Source organism: Helianthus annuus, chromosome 8 (genome assembly GCF_002127325.2).
Source record: "Helianthus annuus cultivar XRQ/B chromosome 8, HanXRQr2.0-SUNRISE, whole genome shotgun sequence".
Lineage (NCBI taxonomy): Eukaryota > Viridiplantae > Streptophyta > Magnoliopsida > Asterales > Asteraceae > Helianthus > Helianthus annuus.
The window spans coordinates 165,930,520-165,951,060 of NC_035440.2; the positions used below are offsets into that span (position 1 = coordinate 165,930,520).

At 39.0% G+C, this 20,541-nt stretch overlaps 1 long non-coding RNA gene across 1 annotated transcript; it reads right to left on the reverse strand.

The window, feature by feature from the left end:
• Nucleotides 1-812: 812 nt before the first annotated feature.
• LOC110871548 lies at nucleotides 813-12,353 on the reverse strand. The gene is made up of 6 exons (XR_002553826.2): nucleotides 12,269-12,353; nucleotides 12,031-12,136; nucleotides 11,229-11,301; nucleotides 10,999-11,069; nucleotides 10,717-10,822; nucleotides 813-886 (listed from the first exon to the last, which is right to left on the reverse strand). It is a non-coding gene; the product is annotated as an uncharacterized LOC110871548 (long non-coding RNA).
• Between the last annotated feature and the right edge of the window lie 8,188 nt (nucleotides 12,354-20,541).

The following is a 20,541-nucleotide window of genomic DNA, read 5'->3' on the forward strand; positions in this document are numbered from 1 at the left end:
AGATCCATGTAACGCAAAAATTGAGGTTCATCGCATCGCAAAAAGAAATCACACAAAGCTGAGAACGGGTATCGTAATCCGCTGGTCCAACATAAGACATAAAACTATTTATATTTATCTTAATGTACCAAATAAAAACAGGTTAAAAGGGAATCAAGTCTGGGTATTAGTCATGGAAACCAAATGATAAATATAATCTCATAAAATTTATTGATTGTTAACACAAATTTATTGATTGTTAACAAACCTTATGCCAAGACGCAATCACCAGGCCACATATATATGGTGTTAAAGCACAATAACGAAACTCGAAACCCCAAATGTGCTGAAATAAACAAAAAACAGAGCAAAGATTATAACTGAAAAGGAAAAAGAATGTATGAAATAGTACATACATAAAATAATTAGTAAACTGGTCAGTAAAAGGGACCTGATTTGCATGATAATCCTTTCGAAGAGATCCTAACCGGAGTTTTGTATAATAAAACCTACAGTGATAATCAAAATTCTTTTTTATTCATTGGATGTTCACCTAAAACTTGAAAAAACAAAAATACCAAATATCAAAATCAAGAACTAAATTTACAGTCCAATAGAACCTACAGAACATTTGAAATAAGTTTACACTCCAATAGAATCCAAATACCTGTTAGTTCATTAAAGCACTTATTCTGCAATCCAAATAAAAAAACCGGTAAAATAAGTTTGAAATATACCTTCACATTATGTTTTATATCCAAGTCAAAACACAAAATAATACATTGAAAGAAATTATAAAGCTAATAAAAAGATATAATTTTGATGTTAATTACCTTAGCGTCATCCCTTATAAGCCGAAGAGAAGAATTAATTAACAAAGAAACCTTCTTAGAGCATTCCATCCATTCTGTCACATTAAAGATGAATTAAGTTAATTGAAAAAATGAATGTACTAAACGGGTGAAACACATTAATGGTTTACTTACAAATTTAAATTAAAATAATGATTTGTGACAACTCGAACCCTTGATTCTGATCGTCGAGAAACGAGCATTTTATTAATGCTCGTATTCACTATTATATATATATATATTATTGATATTATCGTCATTATAATAGTCCGCGATGAGAGTTTTAATTATTTACGTATTAGTTAATCATAATCGGGCCAATCTGTTTGAGCAAGGCAAGTAGTCATTTAAATGGATCAACGCACTTGGGCCAGGCCCAACCCCACTCCCTAAATCTAAAAACCCTACCCTTCATAGTAATCCTAAACACCCCACCCCCACATAAATTAAAACCCAAAACCCTAACATTACATAACTCAGCCGACACCCACCTTCCGCATCCTTCTCCCCTCTCTCTGTCGACCAACTGTCCCGATGACCGGAGCAGTAATTCCGGCGCCCCTTTCTCCTCCGGCAAACACCCTCCTCTTCACCTTATAAACCTACCCCCACCCCTGATTTCACCCTCTACACACCCACACCTTCCCTGTTCCTCGGATAAACGGTTGGCCGACCACCTCTCTGGTGGCGGCGTACGGAAGCGGCAAGAAGAGATAGTGAGGGATGACGATGGCTGGTTACAGCAGTGGCGACGGACTGAGCTTCCGGCGGAGCTCTGGTTAACCACGAAAGGCGAGACATTGTGGATGACGGTGGTGGTGGTTCTCTGGCGGACCAGCAACGCCGGCGACGGGAGCAACCACGGCAGCGGCGGCAGCTTCCCTCCTTCGCCCTTTGGTCTCTCGGTCAGTATATGCTATGTTTGAACAATTGTGGTTATTGTGGATTTTTTTGGTTTTATATGGATGAAGATGTTACTGTGATAATATCAGACCCATTGATTATTTTGGGATTCATGTGGTCTTTGATTTGGTATATTATTCACTGTCTTGATGATTAAGGAGTTGTGATTATAAACTAAGTGCTACATCTTGTGGTTATGACATAAGTAGGGTGAATAAAGTCGGTAAAAGTATGGTTGAGACATTAATGATGAATTAGTGGTCGAGTTAACGGATGGAATTTTCGTTTGTTTGGTTGTTTGTTCGAGGAATAAAAGTTAAAAAAAAGAAAATATATATATATATATATATGTTGAAGATATTAATCATAAATTGTGCTTTATCGTTAGGAATCACTGAAGTAGTGTATGTTCTTTTGATATGATTTTGATCATGAAATTACTATAAAAATTTGTCATACACTTGATGTGGGAAATTACATGTTGAGTTTTTGATGAATAATATTAACTGTAAGGGTAATTTGAAGGATCGATTTGTTAACAAATCATTCCTACATGATATTTGGACATAGGTGACTTTAAATAATATTGAGATATGATTTCTTGTGATTTAATATTCTTGCCTGACTTGAAAGAAAATAATGTTATAAAATTTAGGATGAAGCAGCGTTGATTTATTGTTAAAAACCTCGATGATAAACTGTTTGAACAATGCTTGAAATATTTGAAATGTGTTATATTTGATTTGTTTTGATAAGTGTGCGGTAAAATGAAACATGATAAGGTAATCTAATTGGTTCGTACAATATGGATGAAGGTCCTAGAAACATCAGCGAGGGTTGCAAGTCGGAACCTACGGTTGCGACTCGAGAACAGTGAACGACTACTCGAGACCAAGCATGCACATTAGGGGACTCGAAACCAATTAGGTTGTGACTCGAGATCTCTTGGTCTCGACTCGAGGTTTCGACTCGTGCATGCATCCCTCGAGACCTTCCATTGCAACCCGAGACTTCTTGGTTGCGACTCGAGACCTCATGATCTCGAGTCGAGACCACCCGGTTTCGACTGGACTGTCTCGCTTAGTTATTGGGCCGCATAAGATGATGTTTTGAACTTTGTGCTGTTGTAAATGTGTAACTGTTACTGTTTAACTATTTATAGGCTAGGATAGGCCCAATAACGTGTATGCTAGTATGAATTTCGTGCTATGTGCTAGATACGTGTAGTTTGTGCGTGATGTTACTTGCATACGGACCTAATAAATATTTATAAACCATAATAGGGTATGGTTGACCAACGTAACACAAGTAAATTGACTACCGAGCAAAGCAAAGGTGAGTTCACTACTTTTTACTTAAAGCATGCGTTCCCGGTGGTTGGGAAACGGAACGAAACAACTATTCCTGGTTTGGAATTGCTTGCTATCTCCTTGTGCGGGATACAGTATTTCTATCTCCTGGTGTGGGATACGGGTAACAACACTATCCCTTGTGAGGGATACAAACCTACTTTTCTTCCCTTGTTACTGGGAACTCTTAGTTAATTACTGTTTATACGGAATGCAACGAGCAACACTAAACGAAACTCTATCACTCAAGTCCCTACTACATAATACCGATTAGTCGCCGGGGCCAGGCGAACGGGTTATTAGTTGATAGCGCTATTTAGGTTTTACCAACCTCACACCGTGCCATGGTATGGGATCGGTCGTGAACTAATGTACTCAGGCATCCGTCAATGATGATAGAACATTGACATCGGGGCATCCTGCGGAAACGCAAACGGTTACCTAGTGTTCGGTATTGGAAAAACAGTTTAGTCGCTTACTTATGGGGTAGCTCCCCATGGCATGTATAAACGGGTAAATTAACTGGTTAAAACAAGTTTTTGGAATTAAAACTGGAAAACTGCAAACACGTGAACTCGCCAACGTTATGTTGACACTCTACTGCATGCTTTGCAGGTTGCTTGATACAGCTTTGGACGAACGTTGCAATCGGATGGAGTGCGTGGTTCGTAAGTAACATGTTAATAAACTTGTGGTTTCAATTACGATGCGTTTTCTTCCCCTTTCCGCTGTGAACTTAAACTATGTTTTGAAAAAAAAAAAAAAAAATTTTAATTAGGTCACTAGTTATGCTAATGTTTATAACAATAACTAATCCGTTCAAAATAATTAGTGGCTAAGATCCTGGTCGTCACACGCCTCGCGGTAATACTCCGCGTGTGGATTTTGAGGGTGTGACAGATTGGTATCAGAGCCATTGGTTATAGCGAACTAGGTTTTAAATATAAAATATTTTGGTTTGGGAAATAAAATATTTTTATAAGAAAACCAGACTATAACCGTTCTTTAATGGAAACCACAACTACAGCACACTTCGGATTGCAAAGTTCGTCAACCTCAGATACTCACCTGGTAATGGTAGGCTAACGACATTTACTTGTGCATAACTTATGTGTGTGAACACGCATGTGTGTATGTGTATAATTAGCATATATGTGCGTATATTTAGTAATTAATGCAGTGGATCATACGAAGGCTAGGCTAGCATGTTACGTGTTAAACAGGAGTGAGTCCTCCTAAACCTAATTCGAAACTACGACACACTAAGGGCAAGGAACTAGTTATTCCAAGCCCTCGTCCACGTATTTCTTTATATCATCCCTGGACAGCAAATCGACGCGAGGGACGTCCACTCGATAGACCTGCCCAGGACGGGCCTGCTACGAGGCGCATAGAGAAGTTACAAAAACGAATCGACGAAGGGGAGCCACCCCTACAGCAGGGGATATTAGTAGGAATGACGACGTCATTCGCATCCTTTTTACTTGCGTATTTCTTTTCCCAACTTAAGTAGTGGGACTTGTTCCCTCACACGACTGACTATCTGAATTCTAGAAGCATTCTAGTGAGTCTACACTTTTCGGGTTTCTGTTTGCACGTCTCGAACACGAAAAGCATGCATGGTGTATGCTTCTTATTGTGGTGCCCGCAATGGTATCACCTTTCCATCGACTGCGAAGTTATCTCCCCTAATTCCTCGTTACATGGTTATTCTTTATTTAAGTTGAACCCTATACCACAACACGCTCCAAAGCCCAGCAAGGTGACATCTTTCTTACAAACCAGCGTATTTAAAGGCGTAGCTAGACGACGATACGAGCCAGTCAACCCACCAACGATTACGGTGATCCCGATGCTTACCTTATCCCCCAATTGCCAGAACCGTATTCCTTGACGACTTTTCTGATTCGGTGAATCCTTTCGCTAGCTTTCGTACGAACCCGCGTTTATTGCTCAGATGGTATCCCCGCTTCTATCGTTTCTTTATCACGACATCCATGTTTATTCGTGTAGAAACCTTGACCAGATCTCTCATCAGTTGGTGAATCCAACAACCTCGACCTTCAGTCGACAAACTTTTAGCCTTTGAAATTCAGCAACGTGTTATTTCAATCGTACTTCTCGAAAACCTGTTTTTGCAATTTCACATCGAAACCCCCTCGACGACGCGAGCGCTACTCCAAACTCATTCGCGCGACTTAGAACAATCCACTCGAACTTGGATTCTTACCGATTCGAAGAGTCACCTCTTGCCATATGTCTCAGTAGACCCTTAAACCTACAAACCCACACGACGATCATCCCTCTATAGCCGTTTCTTATGGTGCTAACCACATCGACGTAATGCACCTTATCGACAAGCGACGTTCCTTAATCCAAACCGCCCACAGCTTGTGTACGACCAACTACCTCATCGACACCAGGTAAATCCTTATTGCCGACCTCAAAGCCTTTTGTGTTCTGTCTCAAGTTGGACGCACCAATTTTGACTACCCCTCTTGCATTATCTCGCTACTCGTTCCATGTTACACGGATTCCATGATCCTTATCCTACTCTATTCTGCACAAATCTCCGTTCGGACAAATTACTTTCTACAAATGTTACCCGTTGAAGCAACGAGCCAAGGATACCCCGGGGGTAACGGGTATGGCAAGCACTGTTCATCGAACTCGATACGATTAATACCTAGTTACGACACTCGAATTTATTCTATCCTGTCAGAATTCGACACTTGTTTCTTTTGACGACGTCCGAACCTATTCCGAGAACCAGTGGGAATCAGGACGACTCCTAGGCTCTACCCTGGCACCTCTACAACTCAACCGCCTGCGTTAAGTTTCCCACACGACTTTTAAACGTCGCAACGCTCGCATTTCTCGACCGTACGCAACCCCTCACGAGTTTGACTCGAAAGAGCATCATCTGGCTTTAAGAGAGATGCTCAGCGATCCGCAACTCCGGTAATTGAAAGATAATCTATGATGTGCTCCTATTTTATTCTATCCTGCCCAAGACATTGATGAAATGTCTGCTAGTAATGGCATGCGACCAAAGAAACCGACAAGCCCTTGAGCTTGCAAACATCTACTTGATAAGAAGTAGATGCTGGGCACAGAGTGCCGACTTCTATCGCTTTTGACCAAAACACACATTTTGCATCCGATTCGTCGCAGGCTGCGCACAAAGACTTTTGGCTCACTGTTAGGCATGAGCACCGTTTATCGCCCGCAACCTGATGGTCGGGCCAAACGCACCATCCAAACATTCAAAGGCATGTTGAGAACATGTGTATTGACCAGGGATACGAGTGACACCTCCCTTATGTAGAAATCTCTTCCAACAACCTGCTACCGCACTAGCATTCAGGCAACACAATTTGAGGCATTGCACGGATGCCGATGCCGTTCACCCCTATGTTGGGCGGAAGCCAAATTTCTGGCCCAAAACTTGCACTTGACACAACGGGTAGGATTGCCCAGGACAGACAACGCATGGCGGCAGCTCCAGACCGTCAGAAAGGCTACGCGGATAAGCGTAGGAAACCTCTAGAACTCCGAGTCGGAGACTGAGTTCTACTTAAAGTTTCACCCTGGAAGGGTGTGGTACGTGTTGACAAGCAGGCCAAAACTTAATCCGCGATATGTTGGACCGTTTGAAATTTACCGAGAGGATCGGTAAGGTTGTGATAGACTAAACCTGCCTGAAGAGCCGAGTGCGGTATACAACATCTTTCATGTGCCCAATCTGAAGAAGTATCTGTCAGATGAAACATTCGTTATTCCTTTTTAGGAACTCGTGATCAGCAACAAACTACGCTTCGTTGAGAAACCGGTTGAGATCAAGGATCAAGAAATCAAAACCCTCGAGCGTAGTGTAACCAACAGAACGGGTTCGTTGTAACTCACGCTGTGGCCCAGAGTTTACCTGGGAACGGGAAAACCAGCTGATGCGCATGTATCCCCAGTTGTTTACAAACATCACTTCCAACACTGAGGCTACCGCTAAATTTCGGGAAGAAATTCCAAACCAACAGGGGGTGATGTAAAGCCCTACGAAAACGTTTAAACACACTAGCTTGTCAGTGGCTGCGTGCTAAAATTTCGGGACGAAATTTCTTGAACTTGGGGATAATGTGACACTTCGGGTTTTCTTGCGCATTAATTAATTTTGTGAAATTCTATACTATGTGAAATACGTACAAACTCTGTGGATCTTGTGCTACGTGACTGTTACGTGCTATGTACGTGCTATGTGACCTTATGTGCTACGTGGCTTATATGTTTATTTTGTGAAATTTTGTGAACTACGTGTATGAACGTACGACACTAGGTTATCAGCGAGTCTATTAGAGCGAACGGTATGTCTTAGCTTAAATTTCGAGGACGAAATTCCTGTAACATGGGGAGAATGTGACAACTCGAACCCTTGATTCTGATCGTCGAGAAACGAGCATTTTATTAATGCTCGTATTCACTATTATATATATATATTATTGATATTATCGTCATTATAATAGTCCGCGATGAGAGTTTTAATTATTTACGTATTAGTTAATCATAATCGGGCCAATCTGTTTGAGCAAGGCAAGTAGTCATTTAAATGGATCAACGCACTTGGGCCAGGCCCAACCCCACTCCCTAAATCTAAAAACCCTACCCTTCATAGTAATCCTAAACACCCCACCCCCACATAAATTAAAACCCAAAACCCTAACATTACATAACTCAGCCGACACCCACCTTCCGCATCCTTCTCCCCTCTCTCTGTCGACCAACTGTCCCGATGACCGGAGCAGTAATTCCGGCGCCCCTTTCTCCTCCGGCAAACACCCTCCTCTTCACCTTATAAACCTACCCCCACCCCTGATTTCACCCTCTACACACCCACACCTTCCCTGTTCCTCGGATAAACGGTTGGCCGACCACCTCTCTGGTGGCGGCGTACGGAAGCGGCAAGAAGAGATAGTGAGGGATGACGATGGCTGGTTACAGCAGTGGCGACGGACTGAGCTTCCGGCGGAGCTCTGGTTAACCACGAAAGGCGAGACATTGTGGATGACGGTGGTGGTGGTTCTCTGGCGGACCAGCAACGCCGGCGACGGGAGCAACCACGGCAGCGGCGGCAGCTTCCCTCCTTCGCCCTTTGGTCTCTCGGTCAGTATATGCTATGTTTGAACAATTGTGGTTATTGTGGATTTTTTTGGTTTTATATGGATGAAGATGTTACTGTGATAATATCAGACCCATTGATTATTTTGGGATTCATGTGGTCTTTGATTTGGTATATTATTCACTGTCTTGATGATTAAGGAGTTGTGATTATAAACTAAGTGCTACATCTTGTGGTTATGACATAAGTAGGGTGAATAAAGTCGGTAAAAGTATGGTTGAGACATTAATGATGAATTAGTGGTCGAGTTAACGGATGGAATTTTCGTTTGTTTGGTTGTTTGTTCGAGGAATAAAAGTTAAAAAAAAGAAAATATATATATATATATATATATGTTGAAGATATTAATCATAAATTGTGCTTTATCGTTAGGAATCACTGAAGTAGTGTATGTTCTTTTGATATGATTTTGATCATGAAATTACTATAAAAATTTGTCATACACTTGATGTGGGAAATTACATGTTGAGTTTTTGATGAATAATATTAACTGTAAGGGTAATTTGAAGGATCGATTTGTTAACAAATCATTCCTACATGATATTTGGACATAGGTGACTTTAAATAATATTGAGATATGATTTCTTGTGATTTAATATTCTTGCCTGACTTGAAAGAAAATAATGTTATAAAATTTAGGATGAAGCAGCGTTGATTTATTGTTAAAAACCTCGATGATAAACTGTTTGAACAATGCTTGAAATATTTGAAATGTGTTATATTTGATTTGTTTTGATAAGTGTGCGGTAAAATGAAACATGATAAGGTAATCTAATTGGTTCGTACAATATGGATGAAGGTCCTAGAAACATCAGCGAGGGTTGCAAGTCGGAACCTACGGTTGCGACTCGAGAACAGTGAACGACTACTCGAGACCAAGCATGCACATTAGGGGACTCGAAACCAATTAGGTTGTGACTCGAGATCTCTTGGTCTCGACTCGAGGTTTCGACTCGTGCATGCATCCCCCGAGACCTTCCATTGCAACCCGAGACTTCTTGGTTGCGACTCGAGACCTCATGATCTCGAGTCGAGACCACCCGGTTTCGACTGGACTGTCTCGCTTAGTTATTGGGCCGCATAAGATGATGTTTTGAACTTTGTGCTGTTGTAAATGTGTAACTGTTACTGTTTAACTATTTATAGGCTAGGATAGGCCCAATAACGTGTATGCTAGTATGAATTTCGTGCTATGTGCTAGATACGTGTAGTTTGTGCGTGATGTTACTTGCATACGGACCTAATAAATATTTATAAACCATAATAGGGTATGGTTGACCAACGTAACACAAGTAAATTGACTACCGAGCAAAGCAAAGGTGAGTTCACTACTTTTTACTTAAAGCATGCGTTCCCGGTGGTTGGGAAACGGAACGAAACAACTATTCCTGGTTTGGAATTGCTTGCTATCTCCTTGTGCGGGATACAGTATTTCTATCTCCTGGTGTGGGATACGGGTAACAACACTATCCCTTGTGAGGGATACAAACCTACTTTTCTTCCCTTGTTACTGGGAACTCTTAGTTAATTACTGTTTATACGGAATGCAACGAGCAACACTAAACGAAACTCTATCACTCAAGTCCCTACTACATAATACCGATTAGTCGCCGGGGCCAGGCGAACGGGTTATTAGTTGATAGCGCTATTTAGGTTTTACCAACCTCACACCGTGCCATGGTATGGGATCGGTCGTGAACTAATGTACTCAGGCATCCGTCAATGATGATAGAACATTGACATCGGGGCATCCTGCGGAAACGCAAACGGTTACCTAGTGTTCGGTATTGGAAAAACAGTTTAGTCGCTTACTTATGGGGTAGCTCCCCATGGCATGTATAAACGGGTAAATTAACTGGTTAAAACAAGTTTTTGGAATTAAAACTGGAAAACTGCAAACACGTGAACTCGCCAACGTTATGTTGACACTCTACTGCATGCTTTGCAGGTTGCTTGATACAGCTTTGGACGAACGTTGCAATCGGATGGAGTGCGTGGTTCGTAAGTAACATGTTAATAAACTTGTGGTTTCAATTACGATGCGTTTTCTTCCCCTTTCCGCTGTGAACTTAAACTATGTTTTGAAAAAAAAAAAAAAAAATTTTAATTAGGTCACTAGTTATGCTAATGTTTATAACAATAACTAATCCGTTCAAAATAATTAGTGGCTAAGATCCTGGTCGTCACACGCCTCGCGGTAATACTCCGCGTGTGGATTTTGAGGGTGTGACATGATTGACTTCCAAATTTAAAATCAAACACATTAATGGCAAACTTTCAAATTTAAATTTAAAATAATAACTGACTTCGAAATTGAAAATTTAAAATCAAACACAATAATGGTTTACTTCAAAATTTAAATTTAAAATAATGATTGAGTTCAAAATTTAAAATTTAAAATCGGAAAATCAAATCACTAATATCCAATCCCGTAAATCAAGCAAACTTATTAGGAAAGTCTAACCTTGCCAAGCAAAACCAACGGACATGGTACCAATTTCCAACCACAACAACCATACCTCTGTCCAACATAGTTGCAACCAAAACTCCGGGGCATCCAAAATAAAAACCTAATGAATCAAAATAAAAACACATAAATCTTGAATATTACTCAATTTATGACAACTATCCCCCAAAACAAAACTCTGTCAACAAATTATACTAACTTATGCAATGGTAAACCATAAAAATAACAAATTAATATAGATGATTAGCCTTGTAGAAAACTCAAATCGGGAAAGTTTACCTGAATCGTTAACGAAAAAAATCAGACTCAGATTGGGTTACTCAAGCGGATATTAATCACTGGAATCAGATCTGGTATCAAACATAAGAGCACACATGAGTTGATTAACGAAACAAAATGGTGAGGAGAAGAATATACATCAGTGAATCGAATAGAGATCAATTTCCCATAGAATCCCATTCAAGATATATAGATATATAGATAAAGATAAAGAATGGTGCAAGATATACCTTTCCTTCAACTTCACATAGGATCCCATTCAAGAGTTCTTGTAGGGGAAGGAGTCTGAAAGAAGCTCATCACCTAAAATTATAAAACACAATTTAAATTAGATATGCAACTCGAGTACAAAAACAATAATCGAAGACTCGAATCATCCCTAAAATTACAAATAATATAGTCAAAGCATCTCATAAAAAAAACATCAAGATTTCAAAGCATTCAATTAATCAAAGTGATAAAAACCGTTGATTTAAGCAACTAATCACAAGACAAAAATTTCCTAAATTTTTAATTTTAATTTAAAGTAGTATTACTCCTTTTTCTCTGTTTGTGTTCATCATAATCAACTGAAAATCTTTTCTTGATTAATATTATCAATGGAATAATGATATTAGTAAGAAATTATTCAATCCACTGCATAACAATTAAGAGATAATAATTAATAAAACAGTAAATAAAACCTAAAATCAGCTAAAAAGATATAAAAAAATTTACAGATTCTAACAAAAGATTAAAGCTTCAAACATCAGTCACATGACAAATAATAAGAAGATTAAAAACAAATTTACAAAACCTAAAAAAAGCTAATAAAATACCATTACACAAAATAAACCTAAAAAACCAATCTTAAGATCTAAAAAACTTCACATCAAACAATAACCTAATAGATTATGTAACACATAGATCTAGACGATTACAACCAAATTAAACCTAATCAATAACCAAAAACGATAAGATTCGCAATCAAAGAGCTAATAAGCCTAAATTCATAAATACAAAATATATGTGAGATTGAAAGGAAAAGATTACCAGTAATCAAATCTTGATAGACCAACATGATGATGCTTCTGGAAAACGGTGGAAACAAAGAGAGCATCGAATCGGATTAACATACCTGCAACTTATGTTTACGGATCTACAAAAAAAATAAATAAATAAGAACAATGACGAACTTAGTATCAATCGAATCAGTTTGTAAAAAAAATCAACATCTATATAATCAAATAACACAAAGAAAACATATTTAGCTTTGATTTGGTAGATTTACCTTTGAATTTGATCAAATCTTGATAAAACCAGGAAGGTGATGAAGAATTGTAAAAGAGAGAGAACAGAGAAATTTGTGATGTCGGTAGGTGAGATTTACAAAATAATAATTGAGACCTAATTTATATGATCCAAATTAGGTAAGTGGGTGTATTTGGAAACCCAATAATCCGACCCGCATACATATGGATCACGCGTCCAATGTGAGGAAAATTGTGAATTTCCAATTTTATAATGGATTCCCTCCCAAACTCACAAAAGACCTCAACCATAGGTTGCCACATCATCAAAAAACTCCAAAATCACATGCCACATGGCCCAAATCCATCTCATTTATATATATATATATATATATATATATATATATATATATAGTGGAGAGTTCAAATGAGAAGAAATTCTTTGTAAGAAGAAAAAAGAAGAAATTTCAACCAATAAAAATGCTTCATTAGACTTCATTTAATATTTATACTTAATGTAACTATAAGGGTATATTAGTAAACTTACATACATCATTAATTGGTAATTCATCTTTAATAACTAACTATTTTTAAATTTGTAACTTATTTTTAAGATATATATTTTTCACAAAAAATAAAAATAAAATTTCATTTATAGTGTAGGATAAATACGAGGCGTGTAGGATAAATTACGAGTTGTGTAGGAGAAATTTCAATACGTGTAGGATAAATTTCAAAATGTGTAGGATAACTTTTGATGTGTGTAGGCAAAAATATTTAGTGTGGAGGATTATAGTCTTAATGACTAATTAATTAGTCAAATATAATAATAAATGAGATGAGAAAAAAACTATTTAGTGTTTTACAATTGTACCCTTTTATTCTTTTTCTTCTCAATAAAATTTTCTTCTCAAATGAACGTCCCCTATATATATATATATATATATATATATATATATATATATATATATATATATATATATATATAGGGAGCCGCTAGAATGAAAACCACCTCGAGTTGTAAGAACCGCGAGAACTACACCCCACGGAGCGCCGTTCGCCATGATTTTTTTACATGTAGATGTGTGTATTATAAACACAGCCGTAAAAAATCATGGCGAACGGCGCTCCGTGGGGTGTAGTTTTTTACACCACAAGTTTGGTGAAAAAAAAAAGAAAAAAGAAAAAAAATTAAAAACACCAAACTTGTGGTGTAAAAAACTACACCCCACGGAGCGCCGTTCGCCATGATTTTTTACGGCTGTGTTTATAATACACACATCTGCTTGTAAAAAAAATCATGGCGAACGGCGCTCCGTGGGGTGTAGTTCTCGCGGTTCTTATAACTCGGGGTAGTTTTCATTCTAGCAGCCCCCTATATATATATATATATATATATATATATATATATATATATATATATATATATATATATATATATATATATATATATAGATGTATTGAAAAAAAGAGATATAAGGAAAAGAAGGCCACGTTGGTTATATATTCCTTGGGTAAACAATTAAAAAAAGAATATTATGGACTAAGGGTGAGAGGGGCACTCCCTTCTTAGGGGAGTCCCCTCTCTTACACACATCCAATTAGGTTATGTCACGTCAAGTTCCTTCTTAAACTCCCCTCACACCCTAATTTGATGGCGGCACTCCTCTCTTAGGGGACTTGCTATTTTTATTTTTTTTGTTTTTTTTTATTTATTGTAATTATGCATGTTTATAAATTAAAAAAATATTAATAAAAATTAAATAAAATTTAAGAAAAGACATTTCAAAGTAGAAAATAAAAATAAAAATTAAATTCAAACTAGAAAATTAAAATTACATTCAAACTAGAAAATAAAAATAACATTCAAACTAGAAAATAAAAATTGCATTAAAACTAGAAAAAAATTTTAGAAATTGCACGGCCACCCGTACTTGTTAGTGATGTCGCGCTTTCGGGCGAGGATGAACGCCAACATTTCCGGCGGAGTATCGTCGTGCGGCTTGAGGAATGTTTTCATATCTCGATCGTACGCGTAGTTTCTCATCGTCTCGCGTTGTTCCGTTATGAGCTCGGGAGCCTCCGAATCTCTTTTCTTCCTCAATTCAATCGCCTCCAATTCCATCGCGTGCTTCGCTTCTTTCATGGCGGTGTACTCTTTGAATTGTGCCGCCAACTCGGCCGAGCCCTCGGACGATGTCGCTTGACGCTTGTCTCGCCGTTGTGTTCTTTGTGGCGAGGGGTCTTCGTTCATATCGGGTATGGAATGGTCCACGTCAACGGGCTTTCTTTTTTGTGCCGAGCCTTCCCCTTCCTCACCCAACAATGGGACTTGGGCCCATTTGTCGTGTTTTCGAACAACCTGCCATGCCTCGACATGTTGAAAACCGTTCGGATATTTATCTTTAAATTCCTTTAAAGCGACTTTCATCACGTTGAGATCGCTACACCCGCTTCCTCGTGTGCGATCCTACATATTATAAAATAATAAGTGTTAAAAAATATGAACTTAGTAAACAAAATTAAAAAATATACAACGTTAAAAAATATAATTTTTATCGCTTGTTGGTATACGCCGTTGAAAAAGTTTATTTTTGTCATCATCGGGCCCCATTTGGACCGTTCCTCAATCTTTGTGCAATTTCAACGCAGTGTCTCCTCCCCGATTCCCCTCCCCGATTTGGGTCCCCGCGGTGATGGCGGCGGTGTTCCCGATCGGGCACTGGGGTCACCGATCCCCCTCCCCGCTGGTGCCCCGTATACCCTAAGTCCATGTGCATGTACACGTTGACGAGAATTAACAGAAAAGAACAATTTGAATGTTATCATCTTTTTTTGAGTGGGACGCAAGTTTAGGTATTATTTTGGAGGGGGAGAACATTTGCACACTTGGTGTGCAGATAGTTAGCTTAAAAAAGGTTTTTTTGTCCTATATGCACATCCTGCAGTGTCGAGTTGTGGCTAAAGCGCTGCGTTTTGGTCCGGTCAACCAGATAAAGACTGACGGGTGCCTGACGGTTCTGTTGACCGGATCAAAACGCCGAGCTTTGGCCGCGTTTTGGTCTTGTCAATCAGACACCCGGTTAGTCTTTTGTCGGTTGACAGGACCAAAACGCGGCCAAGGCTCGGTGTTTTGATCCGGTCAACAGACCCGTCAAACACCCGTCAGTCTTTTGTCTGGTTGACCGGACCAAAACGCCGCGATTTGGCCACAGCTCGACACTGCAGGGTGTGCATATAGGACAAAATAGTGCTTTTTGGTATGCATATAGGCATTTGAGTGTGCCAATAGATATACCCTATTTTGGACGGCTGCAATTCTTGAGGGGAAAAAAGATATATATTGTAATTAAAAAAAACCTACAACTACATTTCCCATACATACATTTATCAAATGGGGGAATAGTGCCAGGCAGCTGCCTGGCACTCCCTCCATTGGACCAACAAGTTTAATATTTTATATTCATTTTTAAATTACGTTTTTGCTCCTGACATTAAGTTGAGATGGCAAACCTACTTCCATAATCTTTTCAACGACGGTAGGGCATACCAACAAGATAGCAGCAATCCCAGGACTCAAAGGCGACAACAGAATAATTGCTACTGCAAGAGGATCACACATGAAGAGGTGAGGATGATACTTAGGAAGATGGGAAGAGGCAAGGCAGTGGGTTTGGACAACATACCGATTGAGGTGTGGAAGTGTTTGGGGGAAGGAGTCCAATGGTTAACACTTTTGTTTAATCGTATTTTCAAGACTGGAAAAATGCCAGATCAGTGGAGGAGTAGTGTTGTGGTGCCTTTATACAAGAATAAAGGAGACGCGCAATGTTGCGGGAACTATAGAGGAATCAAACTGCTATGTCACACTATGAAGCTCTGGGAGAGGGTAATTGAAACTAGAATTAGAAGTGAAACTCCGGTTTCAGTAAACCAATTTGGATTCATGAAAGGGAGGTCAACTACAGAAGCGATACATATTCTAAGGAGATTGATGGAAAAATATAGAGCAAAGAAGCAAGATTTACATATGGTGTTTATCGACCTTGAAAAAGCATATGACACTGTACCACGACAACTGATTTGGGATAGTTTGGAGGGTCGAGGGACACCTGGGAAGTATATAGACATTATTAAGGACACATACGATAGAACGGAAACCAGTGTCCGCACGCCTATAGGGGATACAAACTTCTTTCCTGTGGAGGTAGGACTTCACCAAGGGTCTGCGTTGAGCCCTTTTCTTTTTGCGGTTGTCTTGGATGAGTTGTCCAAGGTGATTCAAGAGACAGTTCCATGGTGCATGCTTTTTGCAGACCATATTGTGTTGATTGCAGAGACTAAACAGTGCCTGAACGCGAGGGTAGAGGAGTGGCGAGTAGTTCTAGAGGGCAAGGGCCTAAGGATTAGTCGATCTAAGACTGAGTACCTACAGTGTGATTTTAGTGCTGTAGCCGATGACGATGATACCCAAATCACCATTAAGGATCAATTGGTCCCGCAGGCAACTAAATTTAAGTATTTGGGTTCGTTTGTACAAAGAGATGGTGGCATAGATAGTGATGTTACCCATCGCATTCAGGCTGGCTGGTGTAGATGGAGGACAGCCAGTGGGGTCTTGTGCGATAGGAGGTTCCCAACTAAACTAAAGGGGAAATTTTACAGGGTAGCAGTTAGGCCCGCTATGCTTTATAGAACAGACTGTTGGGCTATCAAGAAGACACAAGCGCGCAAGATGGAGGTAGCAGAGATGAGGATGCTGAGGTGGATGTGTGGACACACGAGGTTAGATCGGATAAGAAATGAGGTTTTTAGGGAAAGATTAGGAGTGGCTAGTATATCGGATAAGATTAGGGAGGGGAGATTAAGATGGTTTGGGCATGTGAAGTGAAGACAGACGACGACACCAGTTAGAGTAGTGGAAACTCTTACTGTGGAGGGGAGGAGAGGAAAAGGCAGACCCAAACTGACATGGGATGAGCAGATTAGGCATGATTTACTAGAGTTACATCTTTCTGAGGACATGGTCCAAGATAGGACTTCGTGGAGGCGTAGGATCAGGGTTAAGGAATTTTAAAGGATATTACAGTAAGGTCTTAGAGGTATTTTACGGACGTAGTTTTTTCTTTTTCTTTAAGTGACTTTACCGGTGACTGCCTAATTATGTTTATGCCCAATTGATGTTGTATGCTATTATACATGATTTACATTATATTGTGTCGCTCTGATCACTTTCTTGGTATTGGTGACTTCTTTTTTTTTCTATATTCTTTGACTTGGTATGTTGGTATGCTATTCGTTTTGGAGTCGAGGGTCTCCCAAGAAGTAGTCTCTCTATTCCTAGGGATAGAGGCAAGGTCTGTCTACATCCCACCCTCCCCAGACCCTATAAGTAGCTTTGCTATTTGTGGGATTCACTGGGTATGGTTGTTGTTGTACTTTTTGTATGTTTATTTGACTCTTATATCTGGTTTTGGTTTACGAGCCGGGGGTCTCACTGGAAGCGGTCTCTCTATCCCCTGGGATAGAGGTAAGGCTTGCCTACATCCCACCCTCCCCAGACCCTACCTATAGCTTGGCTATAGGTGGGATTATACTGGGTATGGTTGTTGTTGTTGTTGTTGTTTTGCTCCTGCTTAAAATTACCGTTTTGCCCCCAGCTCAAAATAAAATTACGCTTTTGTCCCCATCTCAAAATTACGATTTTACCATTAATTCAAAATGGGAAATAGTGTCAGGCAGCTGCCTTGAACTCCCCCCCCCCCCATTGGACCAACAAGTTTAATATTTTATATCCATTTTAAATTACGTTTTTGCTCCTGCTTAAAATTACTGTTTTGCCCCTAGCTCAAAATAAAATTATGCTTTTGTCCCCATCTAAAAATTATGATTTTGCCCTCAATTCAAAATTATGATTTTGCCTGGCACTCCCCCATTGGACCAGCCAGTTTATTATTTTATATCCATTTTAAAATTACGTTTTTGCCCCTGCTTAAAATTACGGTTTTGCCCCCCGCTAAAAATAAAAGTACGCTTTTGTCCCCAGCTCAAAATTTTGATTTTTCCCTCGATTCAAAAAAAAAATTTGTGGTTTTGCCCTCAACTCAGAATTACCTTTTCGCCCCCAGTTCAAAATAAAGTTATGTTTTTGCCCCCAACTAAAAATTACGATTTTTTCCTATGTTAAAAAATGTTATTTTCCCCGTTTAAAAAATTATGATTTTGCCCTCAGTTCAAAATTATGTTTTTTCCCCAATTAAAAACAAAATTCTGCTTTTTCCCCAACTCAAAATTACGATTTTGCCATCGATTAAAAAAAACTGTGGTTTTGCCTCCAGCTTAAAATTACGAATGTGCCCTTAGTTCAAATTTATATAACGCTGTTACCCTAAGTTCAAAATTACGAATTGCCCCTGTGAAAATTTACAATTTTGCCCCCGATTCAAATTTACAGTACCGCCATCACTTTAGCTTTTGGCAAATTATGATTTTACCCTAGTCAAAAAATACAACTTTCCCCCAGTTAAAAATTACAATGTTTCCATTGTTTAAGTTTTTTTAATCAAAACTTTTATAGTGTTTTGTTTTAATTGGTTGACTCGATTTAATTGTTTTTCGTGTTAATGAGCTGCCTAACACTCGCTCATTATTCGGCCATAGCCCCGCAACGCGGGCAGGGCATCAACTAGTATACAACAATCGAGTTGACAAGATAAGGAGGCAGACGAATTGAAAAGAGAAAGCATACGGCAGACCGCATAGGGATTCGAGAAGGAAAGCATCAATATTTTTGAAATATTGCAAGGGTGAAGGAAGGCTTGGATAGAGGAGTATTAGCCTAAAGTTCATAGCTTTTCGGTTAGACTTTGTTTTTATTGGTTTCAGTTTATTTAGACTCGAATACTTGAACAATGTTCTCTGAATTTAATTGCTTTGAATATATTTATGTTTCGTTCTTAAATATGCTTGCCAAAATTTCTTTGTGCTACCTAGGCTATGAATAATTGTTAATTTATTACGGTTTCTTGGTTTGATTAAGTAATGTTTTGCCTCAGTATTATGGTAAAAGTGTTCTAAACTAGGTTCTAAAGTATATGCGTATTTAATAATTGATGGTTTATTTTTGTTCCACCTTTTCTTGGTTAAAATTAATTGCGTATTAATTTAATCTAGGTTAGGTGATTTCGTTAACTTTGTGTTTTCGACTAAATCTTGTGGTTGCTAGACGTAGTAAACCCTAGGAACAAATTAATAAACTATTTGGTAATTAAATATTCTACCATCTTTGAGACCGAGAGGAGATTAGATGTCGGGTGGTCTTAATCATTAGACGGGTTAGGTGTTAATTGCACGAGAGTAAATTGCCCTAGGTTTTCTTGTGATTTTTAGCAAACCGTGTTAGAACCTAATTAGAGTCACCACCCCGTACATCCCTTACACTATCAGGATGCACTGTTTCTAGTGAGACCGAGAGGTAATCTAGATTTTGGATACCATAACCTAGTTAGAGAGACCGAGAGGTGATCTGACATTAACTGGTGAGTTTATACACTTTTCTTGACCCTAGATTGCGACCTGTTTGGAGAATGATCTGCCAGCCAGTTTATGTATTGTTTAGTGAACTTTAAGATCCCGATAGCCAAAACTTAGTTATTCCATTCCAACAACCGTGAGTGAATTGACACGCATCTTGCCTAGGTAGCTATTTTTCCATCGTCTGACTGCACCCAAATCTGCTATTTGTTTTCTCTGTTTGCTCTTCTTTCGTATTTGCTCTCGTATTTAATTTTAGTAGTTAATATAAATCCAAGCACTCATTAAAAATTGCTAGACTAGGACTCGACAAAAGTTTAGTATCGAGAGTCGTGCCATTGTGTCAACAGATTGATACTCGGTCTTACCGACTTGACTACATAACGACCGATGCACTTGCCGATTGTGTGTAGTTAAGCTAGTTTGACCATTTAATTTGGTGTTTTAAAAATATATTAAACATTTTACACATCATGATATATTTGAAAATTTGTTGTTCCATGTGTACTATGTGAAATAATTATTATCATTGTCTGTTAGTGAATGAAATATAAAGAAGTGTTTCTCGTGGAAATTTAGAAAAGGTGGGTAGAACCTTCAATTAACAACAATCGTCGACCTAACCCATCGGTTGATCCGCACATTGACTCTGCTTGTCATGGCGAATCCATAAACATAGGAGATGACGTGGTCGACTAGATAGCCCTCCGAGTCGTGAAAATCCATTGCCAATGCATAGGGACGCGGACGTCAGAATACAAAACAACCAGTGCAAGTGCAA